The following is a 14031-nucleotide window of genomic DNA, read 5'->3' as shown; positions in this document are numbered from 1 at the left end:
GTTGGTGGAATCTTGTTTGGTTGGTTCTCGTCTGTCTTGCTGCACTCTAAATTTTCTCATTCTGAATTATTTTCCTTCCAAAGGTGCATCTCTTCATACTTTCTGCCTTTTCTCACCTAAAGAATCTACACTTTTTTTTCCTCAGTACTGGGAATTGAACCAGGGCTTCACTCTTGATAGGCAAACACTCTTATCTCTTGAGCCCTATCCTCAGCCCTTTTGTTTTTGTATTTTGTTTCTGAATAGGTTGTGTTGCTAACTTTGCCCAGGTTGGCCTGAACTTACAATCCTCCTGTTTCTGCCTCCCAAGTAGCCAGGATTATAGGTTGAGACACCAGTCTGGCAGAATATATACATTTCAAGCTTTGCCAGTGTAATTTACATGTTTCCCATGCTTTGGTCTACCAGAACCCCTTTTAATATTTTTTGACTTGGGATTTATTTAGTCTTCCTCTGGTAGTGTATTTTGCTCTTATGCCCCAACAGATCTTTCTTCTCTTTTCTGGGGTCTTTTTGGTCTGCTTTTGCTTGCCACAAGCCTTGATACAATTGGTGTGGCATGTGGAGATGAGATCAGGCACCACTGGGTAAGAGAATTTGTGCTAGGATTTGTTATTTTTCTTTTTCATTTATAGATAGTTTGAAGCTTGGATATTCTTTGTCTTTGGTTTACGATGAGGCTATGGTTAATGTTTCGTATTGCTTTTGGAGGAAATAATGGAAGACAGTGATCTAGGGAGTTATCGTCTTCTAGTTCAGTGAGTTTTGATAAAAGGCTAAGCCCATGTACTAAATACCACAATCAAGAAACATAGAATATTTAAACACCCCAAAGGTTCCTTTGTGCTCTTTGCTAGTCCATCCTCACAATATATCCCAGGCCCCAAACAACCAAGAATCTGCTTCATAACAGTATAGATTAGAGTTGGGTTTAAGGTGCCCCCCATTCTCTGTCCTCTTAAGTTGGAAACTTAGATCGTTAAATTTAAATCTTTTTTCCTGATATAAGCATTTTAGTTCTTAATTTCCCTCTAAGTACTGACTTAGCATCAAACCATAGCTTTTTTTTCCTTCCATTTTCATTCATTCCTTTCCCTTCTATTTAATATAGCAAATATCTGAGGCTTTTCTAGATATTTTGGATTTTTTTCCTAATATAATTTTGTGATTAGAGACCATCACCTGTATAAGTTCAATCTTAAATTTTTTGAGACTACACAATATGGGCATTTTTGATGAAATGAACATTTGAGAAAAATGTACATTATTTAGTTTATAAGTGTTGATTTGGTGAAGGTAGCTGAATGTGTTCACATCTCCTTTATTCTGGCTTTTGGTTTTGTTGTTTTTGGACTTGTTCTATCACTTACTCAGTGTGGGTACTAAAAATCTCTAACTCTGACTGTAGATTTGCTTACTTTCTGTTACTTTTGTCTCCTTTTATATTATGTATTTGAAGCTTTGTTATTAGGATACCACAAGCTGCTAAGAATGTGGCTATAGACAAAAGACAGACTCACAAGTCTTAATTTTACGTTCCCATCACAGAAGAGCTGACATCCCTCCACTCTCTGCTCGCTTTGTTTAGCTTTGAATTGTTGTCTTTTAAAAAAAAAAGTCATATGTAGGTTTTGTAATTATAATCAGGCTATTCTGCTATTGCCAAAAATACACCTTCCCCTTTCTTTTTTAGTGGATTATTGTTCTGTGGTATAGTTACGTATCTTTTCCTCTGTGTGAATAAGCAATCGTAGTTATTTAAAGTAAATGCCTGGTATTTCTAATATCTATCTAGTAGTTTGTTTTGATCTACTTGGCAATATTTAATTCAATATCAGGTGTGAGAAAAAATGTAGTAGTTTTGGATTAATCCCTCCAGCATCTTGGAGGACCTCAGAGGAGCAGGCATCTCAGTCTAGGCTGTGTCTGAGCTGATTTAAAGCTAACTCATCTTTTCAAGACTCTGTGAACTTTGGTTCTCCCATCCCAGGATGTAGTCCCTCAAGGATTTCAAATAACACAGTGATTTTCTTTCCTGGATTGTGAACCCCGAGTTTTAGTTCCCTCAGTCCTCAGTTCCCTGCTTGGCCTCTTTGGTTTTTCTTCTACAGTGCTTCAGGGTGGTATATGCCTCACTTTTTTTGGTGGGGAGGGTATTGCAGTTTGAAACCAGGGCCTCACGCTTGTTAGGCAGGCACTATCACTTGAGCCACTCCGCCAGGCTTCTGTTTTGTGTTGGGTATTTTTGAGATAGGGTCTCCAGAACTATGTGCCTGGGGCTGGCTTCAAAATGTGATCCTCCTGATAGCTAGGATTATGGGCGTGAGTCACAGACACCAGGCTTATGTCTTTTATATAGGATCATGGCCCATTACCTTAAACCTTGGTCTCTAACTTTTCTGTCTCTGCCTTCATGGGATTGCCTAATGCTTTTTGGTTTTCTGCCTCTTACCAGCTGCTGTCTCCGTGACTATTTAGTGTCTCATTCCATATCAAGAATTAGCACATGCCCAAGGAAAAACAAGATGGAGAAGAAAGTGCAGCTTTCAGGCGATGGCCCCTCAAGACCTGATTCCGTTGGTGGCTTTCTGATGCCTTAAACATGCTTTTAAAAATAATCGTTCTAGCCAGGTGCCAGTAGCTCACACCTGCAATCCTAACTACTCAGGAGGCAGAGATCAGGAGGATCTTGGTTTGCAGTCAGCCCAGGCAAATAGTTTGAGAGACCCAATCTCAGAAAATACCCATCACAAAAAAGGGCTGGTGGAGTAGCCCAAGGTGTAGGCCCTAAGTTCAAATCCCAGTTCTAAAAAAAAAGTTCTGATTTTATCAACTTTTGTGCTCAAGAATTTTTTTTTTCTGCTAGAAGTAGTGGTATATAAACAGAAGCAGACGTCCTTATGTAATTTTTAGTATGTTCAAATATCTGTTGGAGTTACTGTTTTGCAATTCTCTTTGTATGGTATATTTTTATAAAGAGAACTTTTAATTTTAAAGAAGCTTAACTTGGTAATTTCTTTTATGAAAAGTGCTTGTTAGGTTTATTTAAAAGATCCTTCTGCAGGCCACAAGCATAGTATCCTTGATTCTCTTCTTTAAGTTATACTTAAATCTTTTTTTGCCGAAGTGGGAGGTGGTGTTGGCCTTGAGCTGTGATCTTCCCGATCTTTGCCTCCTGAATAGCTAGAGTTACAGGTGTGAGCCACCATATTTAAATCTGTTATCAGGAGTTAATTTTGTTCTTATTTTTTTATGTGGCATGAAGTATGGATCCTAGCTTCAACAGCGTTAATGAAGAGTCCATTCTTCCTCAAAGATCTCCTGAGTGAAATGTACAAGGGTCTTTTCTGGCCTATCCTTCTACATAGTTAATCTTAAAATTCAAATAGCATGATTTCAGAATAACTTTTGTATCTTCTAAGGCACATCCCCTGTCTGTCTTTCCTTTCTTTTTTCTTCTTTTCTTTGAGATTAAACGCTCACCATATAGCCCAGGCTGGCCTTGAACTCTTGATCTTCCTTCAGCCTTCCAACTACTGGGATTATAAGGATCTGTCACCACTCCTGGACACCTCTCCTTTATGTTCTTTACTTCTACTGTTCTCCTGTCCTTTTTTGATTGATTTCCTTGGCCATACTTGGGCTTTTGTTGTTCCCTCTAAATTTAAGTGTCAACTTGTTGAGTTCCACCAAAAATCTCTTTGAGTCAACGGGTCCCTTTTCTTCTGGCTGATTTCTTGTTCTGTGAACATGATTTATGTCTCAATTTCTGCACATGTTCTTTAATATCTTTAAATAAACTTTTATAACTTATCTGTGTAGATTGTGCGGTTTTTGTTGCATGTATCTGTAACTGAGTTTTGTTACTAGTATATACAAATGCAGGTGTTTTTTTTTTAAATCATCTGCCAATGGCCTTAAATTTTTTCTAGTATTTTTGGATTACTTTAGGCTATTTATATAGACTCCGGAGTGAGATTAGAATTATGGATTAACTTTCATTGCATTAAATGTGTTGCTTTTTGGTATTCATGTATGTGTTCATATTCAAAGATAAAACATGCAAGGAAAAGTCACCTTGTGTCAAACTATAGATAAACAGCAACACTGGGAATTCCAATAAACTTCTATCATTGGATGATAAAATGTTAAATATTGAATATTACTATAAATATTTTTAAACTATGGAATAAAAGACGAGAAAGCAATAATTATCTGTTAAAAATGAATACAAAGATTTGGAAAAGAACCAAATAGAGTATTTAGAAGTGAAAACTGTAGTTGAAGTTAAGATATTTCATTTATGAGCAAATCAGATTAGACCCTACATTGCATTGTGACTCTTGTGGTAGGAATTGGGGATGACTTTTGACTTGGGACCACTTTAGCCCTTTTCTCCCACAGGGTTCACTGACAAGTGCTTCTTGCAGCTACAAGATCCAGCTGGTGACCAGGCAGTTGCCACTAGGGCAACCCTTCCTTTAGGGTGTGTTCATTGCTTGTTTTTCTTTACACCTTTTTTTTTTTTAAATAGATTCAGTGTCCCCACAATAGAATAAAAATATGTTATATTTTATAATTGCTTGTCAGTAAATCTCATCCTCATGCTGGCTGAAGCAAACCTCTCATTATTAGTATTTTCCTTGGGAGAGTTCTAGCTTAGTACTTTACCTATTTATTCATTGAGTTCTTATTGCTATCTTGATTTAGGAATATGTAGTGGAGAGTAATTCTGTTACATATATTATAAATGCTTTTCCTCAGTCTTTGTTTCCCTTGTGACTTTGATATAGGAAAGTTTAGTTCACATTATTAGGATTAGCAATCTCTTCCCTTATAGCTTTTGAATTTTAGGAAATCCTTTCCTGTTAGGAGCTTATAGTTTTCTTCCAAGATGTCTATACATACTTACCACATATGCACATTTACCTTTACACCTTCAGTTCTTGAGATTAACCTTTTCCCAAATAGATTTCCTGTCTCAATGGTGGTTACTGAAGAGTTCATGACCTTTCTCACTTGAAATGACACTTTTATCTTAGGTTAAATTCCCATTTATACAAGGGCACATTTCATTTAAGTGATATGCTTTCATTTTTATGTTCATATTTTGGTGTTTTGAATTATTACAGTATCAGTTTTTTTTATAATCTGTACAGTAAATCATTTCTCTTCTTTAATCAAAATATCCTGATGTTACTTGTTATTTTTTCTCTTGTGAATGAATTTTAGAATCAGCGTGGCAGTTTGTGAAAATTTTCTTTTGATGTTTTGTGGTTAGGATAACTTGGTGGAAGAATTAACTTCATTGTTATGTAGAAGATTCTCAACTTGAATGGTTATATTTGCTAGAATTTAGTAAGGTTGTAGATAACAGAAAAACTGAAAAACAGTTGCATACACAAAATGGAAGATTATTCCTCATAGTGGGAAAATTGGAAAGTACCCCAACTACTGAGGACATTACATTCTATGGTATTTAGGACCCAGTGTCCTTGTTTTCAGTCATGTTCCCTCTGCACAGTTGTTAGTTTGGCATTTGCTGAACTGTGTCATCCAGTCTTCTTGAGGTCCTTTAGAGAGGCTTTGCCTGGCCAAATGCCTTTCAAGACATTTATCTAAATTGTCTTATTCACTTGTTTGTTGACCCTTCTGTATATTTCCCGTCCCCTCATTATCTGTGAATGTACAATAACTATTGGTTACTGTACCAGGTACACTTAGGGTTTAAAACAGTGCCTAGTTCATAATCAACGTGCAAAGATTTTTTTTTTGTTGTTGCTATTTTTGTTACTCAAAGATTTTTTTAAGTAATGAATTTTGAAAATGAGAACAGGAATATTTATATATTTTTATGTTCATTTGGTTTTATTTTTAGAAAGAAGTGTAGCTACTTCTAAATATCTTACTTTTGCCCTAAGATATACTTTTCAGTTCTTTCTGGTAATTTGTATGCATATCTTTCATAGTGTTGTCTTTTTAAGTATAAATTTGCTTTTCTAGACTCTTAGCATCATTATTACTTTAGTTGTTAAAATGAAACTAAAACTTGATCCTTAATGTTGACATTGGTTAAATAAGGAGTGACTTAAGGCCCTGTTTTGACTAAACTGGATGAGGGTTAGTAATATAGAGTGATATCTGCCTATTTTTTGTCTTCTCAAGATTATCTGGGTAACTTAAATTTTCGTTGTTGATTTGTGACATTTTCCAAGAGTCAGTCCTATTTTCTATTTAGCTTAGTGGGATGAACATTGGAAACCATATGGTGTTTAAACACCAGAGGGCACCAGAAACTCATGTTTTATCTGCCATCCTTCAGAATCAGAATTTCTGTCATAAGTATTCCATGACCTCTGCATGTTTGTTTAGTTGTTCCTGTTTAAACTGAGTGTCTGGTGATGATAAAGAAATAATGTCTTTTTATGTAATAATCCTTTGTGGTTGACTTCTTTGATTTTTTTATATTTTGGAGATATGAATAGTAAAATCTTTCTGGATAAATAATATATATTTCTGGTGGTGATGGTATTTTAATAGCTAGGGATTTTGTTTGTTTGCTTTAAAAATAACTTTTAGAAAATAATATAGGACAAGGTTACATGCTATTTGCATAGATAGTATTATTCCACGAAGTTTAATGCCCACTTTTTATATATTGCAGGAATCAGATTCTCTAGTGTTTATTAAATGTGTTTAATTTCCAACACATGTAATCTATTGTTTTGTGTACTTGTGTGCTTTGTGTATAAGTCTATTGGTAATACATTAGTTCTATAATACATGATGCGATGATTAATCATTTCAGAGCAAAGATATTTTGAAAAAGAGAAAAAGTCTCCACACATAGGAATTGCATGAGTGAAGATTTGGAGATGACATGGTGAAGTCTTTCTAAGTTTCTAGTCACATTTTGTCATAGATTAATGATGTTCAGGAAAAGCTCTCTTTGTCCAGAATGAATTGGTAAGGAGAGGCTTTAGAGGAAGGGGTACCACGGATCAAAGATTGAAGTTACATGGGAAGAAAGCTTACTCTGCGGTCGTGAGCACCTTCAAGAAGTATCAAAGCTGAGAAACAGTGATAATGCTGCTGTGTGGTAAAAGACAGTGGCCGTCTCAAGGCAAGTTCCTGTTCTTGCATTTGAATTGTGAGCTGAATTCACCGCCAACAGATGACAGACAGATTGTGCTTATGTTGATTTGGGAAGTTGATGAATTTATGAAAGTGAGCCTGGCACATCAGGGGAAAAATACTGAAAAAATTTTTTAAAAAACTGTGATAAAGTTTGAACTTTCCAGCAAAAATTTTGAAAAATGTGTATTCACTACTATGAATTTGACAACTTCTCAATATATTTAGTTTTCTTGATCTAGTTTTTGGAAATAGTAACGTGATTTTTAGATTATGTGTAGTGAATTTAAATTTGGAACATCTATGTAACTCAGTGAACTGATATTGTCCAAATTGCTAGTGGGTAATGTTACAAAACTCTGAATGGATAAAAGCCTCAAAGTACATGAGGACCAGGAGATTTTAAAGAGATTTGCAAAAGTAGAAGAAGGCATTAATGCTAGACAGCAATGCTACTTTTTTTTTTTGTTTTTTTTTTGCAGTACCGGTGTTTGAACTCAGGTCCTCACACTTGCCAGGCAGGTGCTTTTCCACTTTAGCCATGCCACCATGCTTGGCACAATGCTGTTCTTCTTATTGATTGGTTTTAATTTTGGTGGTGTTAGTTTTCATTAAAATGTTACTTCTGTTAACATATCATAGGCTTCTTATTTTATTTTTCAGTAAATAAATGATGTTCATCTTTAGTTTCTAATACAGTTTCAGATTCTCATACGGTTTTCATTCAAGATCACATTATGTGTACAGTTTAACCTTCTGATGAATAGAGATGGGGGAACTTGGCACAGTCATTTTTAAGTAATTGTCAGAGCAGGGACTGCAGCCTTGGCCTGTCTAACTTGGCAGTAGTGCTTAGTTTTCATGGCCTTTAGTCTTTCTCAGGTGTGGTGCACATCTTCTACAGCCCTGAAGACCTTGTCTTCATTGCAGATTAGTAGATAGAATCCCGAGTGCTGTGCAACCTGCAGTAAATACAGTTGCCGCTTGGTGCCTTAAAACCTGGAGGTCTGGGAGGTAGCAGAAGGTGTCATTGCATGTTAGTTGGCAAGAATGCTGAAGGGGTGCATAGGAGAGACAAACGGGTGGTTGTGTGTGACTTTACAGACATGTGCAAGCACAGGGGCCATGCCTAAGACAGGTCTAAAAAGAATATTGAATGCAAAAGGATTCTAAAAGGATTAGTAATCCAAAAAAGAATTTGGTCATCTTAAATAAATAATTTGTTCTAATTTTAATCTTTTTGGGGGGGACAGTACTAGGGTTTGAACTGAGGGTCTCACTCTTGCTAGGCAGGCTCCCTGTTATTTGTGCAACACCCCAGGCCTTTTCTGCTTAAGTTAATTTTGGGGATAGGATCTTGCATTTTTGCCCAGGGCCAGCCTCTGATTGTGATCCTCCTCCCTGCACTTCCCACTTCCCATGTAGCTGGGATTACTGGTATGACCCACATTGCCCAGTTCACTTGTTGTGATGGGGTCTTGCTAACTTTTTGTCCAGTCTGGCCTTGAGCAGCAATCCTATTAATCTTTACCCTTTGAGTATCTGGGATTATACATGTGAGCCACTAAGCCCAGCTTTTTTTTTTGGTTTTGTTTTTTTGGAAATGGATCTTGCTGTGTTGCCCAGGTGATCTTGAACTCTTGGGCATAAGGGACCTAACTACCTCAGCCTCCACCTACCGCCACACGCAGTTGATTTTTTATATATATTTAAAACATTGTGTATTTGACTAGGTAATGTGTAAAGCATTACCATATACTGTTTTGCCTAAAACTCAAAAGGCTGTAACAGTAGGAAAAAAAATATTCTTCCTCATTTTTTCTCTGTACTACCCAGCCTGTTAACCTAGAGCTAGCCTGGCACCCATTACGAGTTCCTGTACTTCTTCCTATAGTCTTCCTTTATGCCTTTATTCTTTGCCACAGTGTCCTTTATTGATGGTAAATGACAAAATAGTGCTCCTGCAGTATATGCATAATGCTTGGCATTTTGGTTTTACCACTTGGCTAGTCTTGGAGATTGTCCTGTGTCAGTCTGTATTCAGTGTGATCTGATATTCTTAATAGTTTTCATTATGATTAGTGATTTCCATTTTTTTTCTGTGCTTGGGAAAGAAAGCAGCATTATCATTTCAAATAATTTCTAGGAAGAGTGGTTTGTTCACTTTAAACTCTCATATGATGCAAAAAGCCCTCTTTGTGGAAGTTATATTAACAGTTTATACTGTTAGCATCAAAGCTTCAACAGCATGTTTCCATGTGTTCTGGTGAACTTTAAAAAACTTTGCCAATCTAAAAGGTGAAAGTTTAATCTTGCATTTCTCTTATGAGTGGGGTAGAACATCTTGAATTGTTTTTATTTTCTTTTAACTGGAATTCATAATGCTTTATCTCCTTTTCCATGGCTCCTTGGTCTTTTCCTTAGTTATTTATATGAGCTCTTTATTTCTGAAGATGCAATGATCTTCAACTTGTGGTGGCTTGACTTAGGATTTTTTGACTTTATGATGGTATGAAAAAAACTATATGCTTGCAATAGAAATCATGCTCTGAATTTTGTTCTTCTCTTGGGAAGCTATTTGTGGTATAAAACCATCTTGTGCTGGGCAGTGGTCACCAGCCACAGCTCAGTTAGTCACATAATTATGGGGTAAACAACTGATGCTCTGTAGTGACTGTAATGGCTGGTTGGTTTTGGTTATAGATATTTAATACATTATATGAGCTATTCAACACTTAATTTTATTTGTGAGATTGGGGTTTGAAATCAAGGTTTTATGTTTGTAAAGCAGATGCTTTACCACTTGACCCACACCACCGTCTGTCCATTTTGCTCTGGTTATTTTTGGAAATTGGGTCTCAGGAAATAATTCCTGAGCTGGCCTCGAATTGTGATCATACTCAGCCTTGCCAGTAGCTAGTATTACAGGCATGGGCTACCAGCACCTGGCTCAACACTTTATTATTAGTCTTTTCATTAGATGATTTTGCTCATCTGTAGGCTAATGTAACTGTCTGAGCATGCTTAAGCTGGGCAAAAGTTGATGTTCGGTAGGTTAGGGTAAGCAGTGTATTTTCAGCTTATGAAACTTAGAACTTATACAGTGTTTTTTGGAATGTAACCCTATTGTAAGTCAAGGGGTATCTGTAATTCCTTTTCATATGGTATGAATTATTTCCTTGGATCGTCAGTCCAAGACTAGGGTCCAGTGTTATTACTATTTTACTGAAGATTCGATATCAGAGAAGTTAATTGCTTTCTTTTATGTAGGTTGTAAGGGAGGCAGTTTGCTTCATTTTGCCCACTGTTCTCTGCTTCTCAGTACCTTGTTGTAAGCACATACAATATTCCTCTGTTAGGAATGTGATCAATAAAGTTAGACTTGGTGAAGGTTGGGGCAAACATGTTGACTATTAGATCAGAAATCATAGTAAGATCTATCATAATGGATAAAAATATGCTCTCAGAAGTCCAAAACATGTAGCAGTTGAAGAAGTGATTTTTTTTACTAGCATGTTATAGTTATACCAGGAGTACATTATGACATTTATAAGTGCTTACGGTATATCTTAGATTCACCCTCTCCATCTTTCTCCTTTATCCCCTCTTCCCCCTCCTTAGAACAGTTTCAGCAGGTCTTATTGTCTATTTTCATACATGAGTACAGAGTGCTTTCACCATATTCACCCTCCTTCACCCTTCCCTTCTGCCCTCCCACTGGTACCAACCTCCAAACAGAACTTGTTTTACCTTCCTGTTTTTCATTTTTTAAAAAAGACATTTTGTTTATGATGGTTATGCAGGGAGTTTCATTGTGACATTTCTATGTATATATATATATATATTGTACCCTGAATTGGTTCATCCCTTCCATTATTCTCCTTTCTACCTTGGTCCTCTTCTTATGGTGCTTTCAACAGGTTTGAATGTTCCATATTCATATTTGTACAGAAAGTATATCAACCATATTTCTCTCCTTTACTTTCTTTACTCCACCCCCCACCCCCATTAGTGCCTTCCCCTTAGCATGACCTGTTTTACATTCTTTTTTTTTTTTTTGGGTACTGGGACTCACACTTGTTAGGTGGGCACTGTACCAGTTGAACCACTCTGCCAGCGCTGTTTTGTGTTGGGTATTTTCAAGATAAGGTCTTGCCAAGGCTGGCTTTGAATTGGGCAGTCCTCCTGATCTCTGCCTCCCAAGTCACTAGGATTACAGGTGTGAGCCACCAGCACCTGGCTCTGTTTTGTATTCTTGTCCTTCATTGTTTAGGTTTCTGTTTGTTGTTCAGTGGGACTTTTGCCTTGGTATTTTACCAGTAAATGTATTGTGCTTAAGTTAATCTAACCTCCCTCCACTGCACTTCCTTACCCTTTTCCCCCTATCCTGTGTCATTCAACAGTTCTCAGTGTGTTTCGTTGTGTCTTGTCCCTACACAGATGTGATATATTTCGTTATTGTTTGCTTTTTTTTCCTTCTTCTTCTCTTCCCTAAATCTCCTCTCGCAGTCTCACTTTTGGGTACATGTTCTCTATATGTAGATATGATATTACTTGTATTTGTATTGGGTCTACATCCCACAGATGATGGAGAAGATGCAGCCTTTGGCTTTCTGAAGCTGGCTAACTTAAGATGGTGTTGGAGAAATTATTTATAAGTATAAAAACAAGTTAAGCCAACATTTCTGAAATGGGCATTTGAGGTGGACTTGATATAGGGCTTTGATAGCTGAAAGATGAGAAAGCAAGTGGAGTTGAATGACTGGCACAGGAAGGCCTGAGCAGAGGTTGGCATCAGTGGGAGCTATTGACAGTGATGGCAGGGAAATGGAAAGAACTGGGGTCCTTACCTGAAAGTTCCTGAATGTCACATTGACTGCATGGGCACAGAAGAGGTTTTTGGACAAGAGAAGAATGTGATTCTGTGTACTTCAGAAGAATTACATCCATGCTGTTACAGATCTTAAGAGGGTGGAAGAGATTTAAGAAGGAAAGCATGAGCAGGGTTGATTTTATGAAAAGAAAAAATAATTAGATCAGTTTCAAAAGGCAGAATAAGTGATGAATGGGTGGTATTTCTTTCGTCTTTGTTTTTGGTCTGTATTCTAGAATCTTCAGTTGAAGGCTTTTTCTTCTGAGAAACTTTGAAGTTCCTTTTTTGAGTAGATTGTGTAGTAACTACATAAAGGCATTGCATTAGTCTTGAAGACTTAGTTGAGTAATTCTCAGTTTCTTTCCTTTAAAATTAAATAAAATCAAACCAGAATCACAAAATATTCCTAAGCATTGCAGCCTTGATTACTGTCCTGGCTTGGCTTCACGTACTGATAATGCTGCTGGAAAAGTGTTGTCTTTGCTTTCCTGCAGTCGGCCTCCTTTCCTAGAGAACTGTTAGATGGCTTGGGTGCTGTTTACAATGCCACCTTTTCTTCTCTCAGTAGGGGTTGTCTGAACCTGCTGCCATATGTAATCATGGTAACTGGCAGCCATACTAGAGGGAACTACATTCAGCTTGGGACCAGATAGAAGGAAGGATGGCAGGATGAACAAATCTTAGTGAATATTTAGTTCCCTGCTTATTTGCAGGACACTACAAAGTGTCTGTAGTGTAGTGTAGTGTCTTTAATCCGAATCAATCCAAGATAGCTGGGTGAGACCTTAGAAAGCACCTATTCTAAGTTACTCTTTTTACAGAGGAGGAAACCAAGTCCCAAAGATGTTAAACAGGATTCTGTTTTGGAGAGAATTCATTTTTCACTTAATGTGATTTTGGTCTTTTAAAATTAATTTTTATTTTTAATTGATTTATAATAATTGTACCTATTTATGGAGTATCATAATGATGTTTTGATCCATGCACCATTACATAGTGTTCAAGTCAGGGTGATGATTTTTACCTTGTCATATATTTGTCATTTCTTTGTGGCAAAAATACACAGAATCCTTTCTTCTAGTTTTTTTCTTTTTAAATAAACAGTACATTATTATGTATAGTCACGTCATTGTTCAATAAAACATCAGAACTTAGTATTCTTACTTAACTATAACCTAATACCCATGGATACTTGGTCTTTTTGAAATATTTTTTTGCTCAAGTCTTTCAAAATACTATTTTTTACTCAGATTTTGATCCATCTTTAAGTTTATAATTTCTGCTTTCTTATATTTTAGATGTTTAAATATTTAAATCTATTGATTTACCTAAGCAGGAAGTTGATTTGTAGAGGCATTTTCTGCATCCCATATCTCTGGCAGTACTTTTTTGACATTTGATGAGACTGACTTTGGCCATTCTCTTTAGTGTACATTTTATTTGATAGTTTGAGAGATTAGGTTTTAATTTTTCCTTTTTTCTTCATTATGGAAACATACCTTTAAATGTTGTGCAGATAATAAAACTCTTCTTTTTGTTTACTTTCATCTGCTGTGTTAGGCATGTTACTTTCTTTTCATTTATCTTGTTCCTCTTCTGTATTTTGTGTAGGGGCTCTTTTTCCCTTTCGCCCCTAACGTACTGGTTTTTGAAGTTGGGCATCAGAGAGAAGCCTTATTTTCTTGAGTGTTTGACAGTTATAGTTTACTTCCCCTTTCTGTGCACAAATGCACTATCACAGGGAGGTTTGTAATTTAAATCTGTTAACACAATACCGCATGATACACTTCTTTGTCTCGTGCAATAAAGAGAAGCAACGTCTTTATATACTCACCTTTGTATAACTTATGTTACATATTGTTGTATGAGTCATGACTGGTAACTTGCCTGTTATTACACATGCTGGTGTGGATGCTGGGAGTGAATATTAGTATTTCTTGTCTTCTCTACCTGTAGATATATGTGCTCCTTTTAATGTTATCATCATGCAACAGTTCTGTGAGATAAAAGTCAACTGTTTAATT

General features: G+C 36.4%; 1 protein-coding gene across 4 annotated transcripts in view; it reads left to right on the top strand.

The window, feature by feature from the left end:
• LOC109680301 (transcription initiation factor TFIID subunit 4B) overlaps nucleotides 1-14031 on the top strand; it is a 110742-nt gene that overhangs the window by 36567 nt on the left and 60144 nt on the right. The gene's annotated exons all lie outside the window — the stretch shown is intronic.

Source organism: Castor canadensis, chromosome 4 (genome assembly GCF_047511655.1).
Source record: "Castor canadensis chromosome 4, mCasCan1.hap1v2, whole genome shotgun sequence".
NCBI lineage: Eukaryota > Metazoa > Chordata > Mammalia > Rodentia > Castoridae > Castor > Castor canadensis.
The sequence above is the reverse complement of the archived record's forward strand: the minus strand, read 5'-3'. Positions and strand labels throughout refer to the sequence as shown.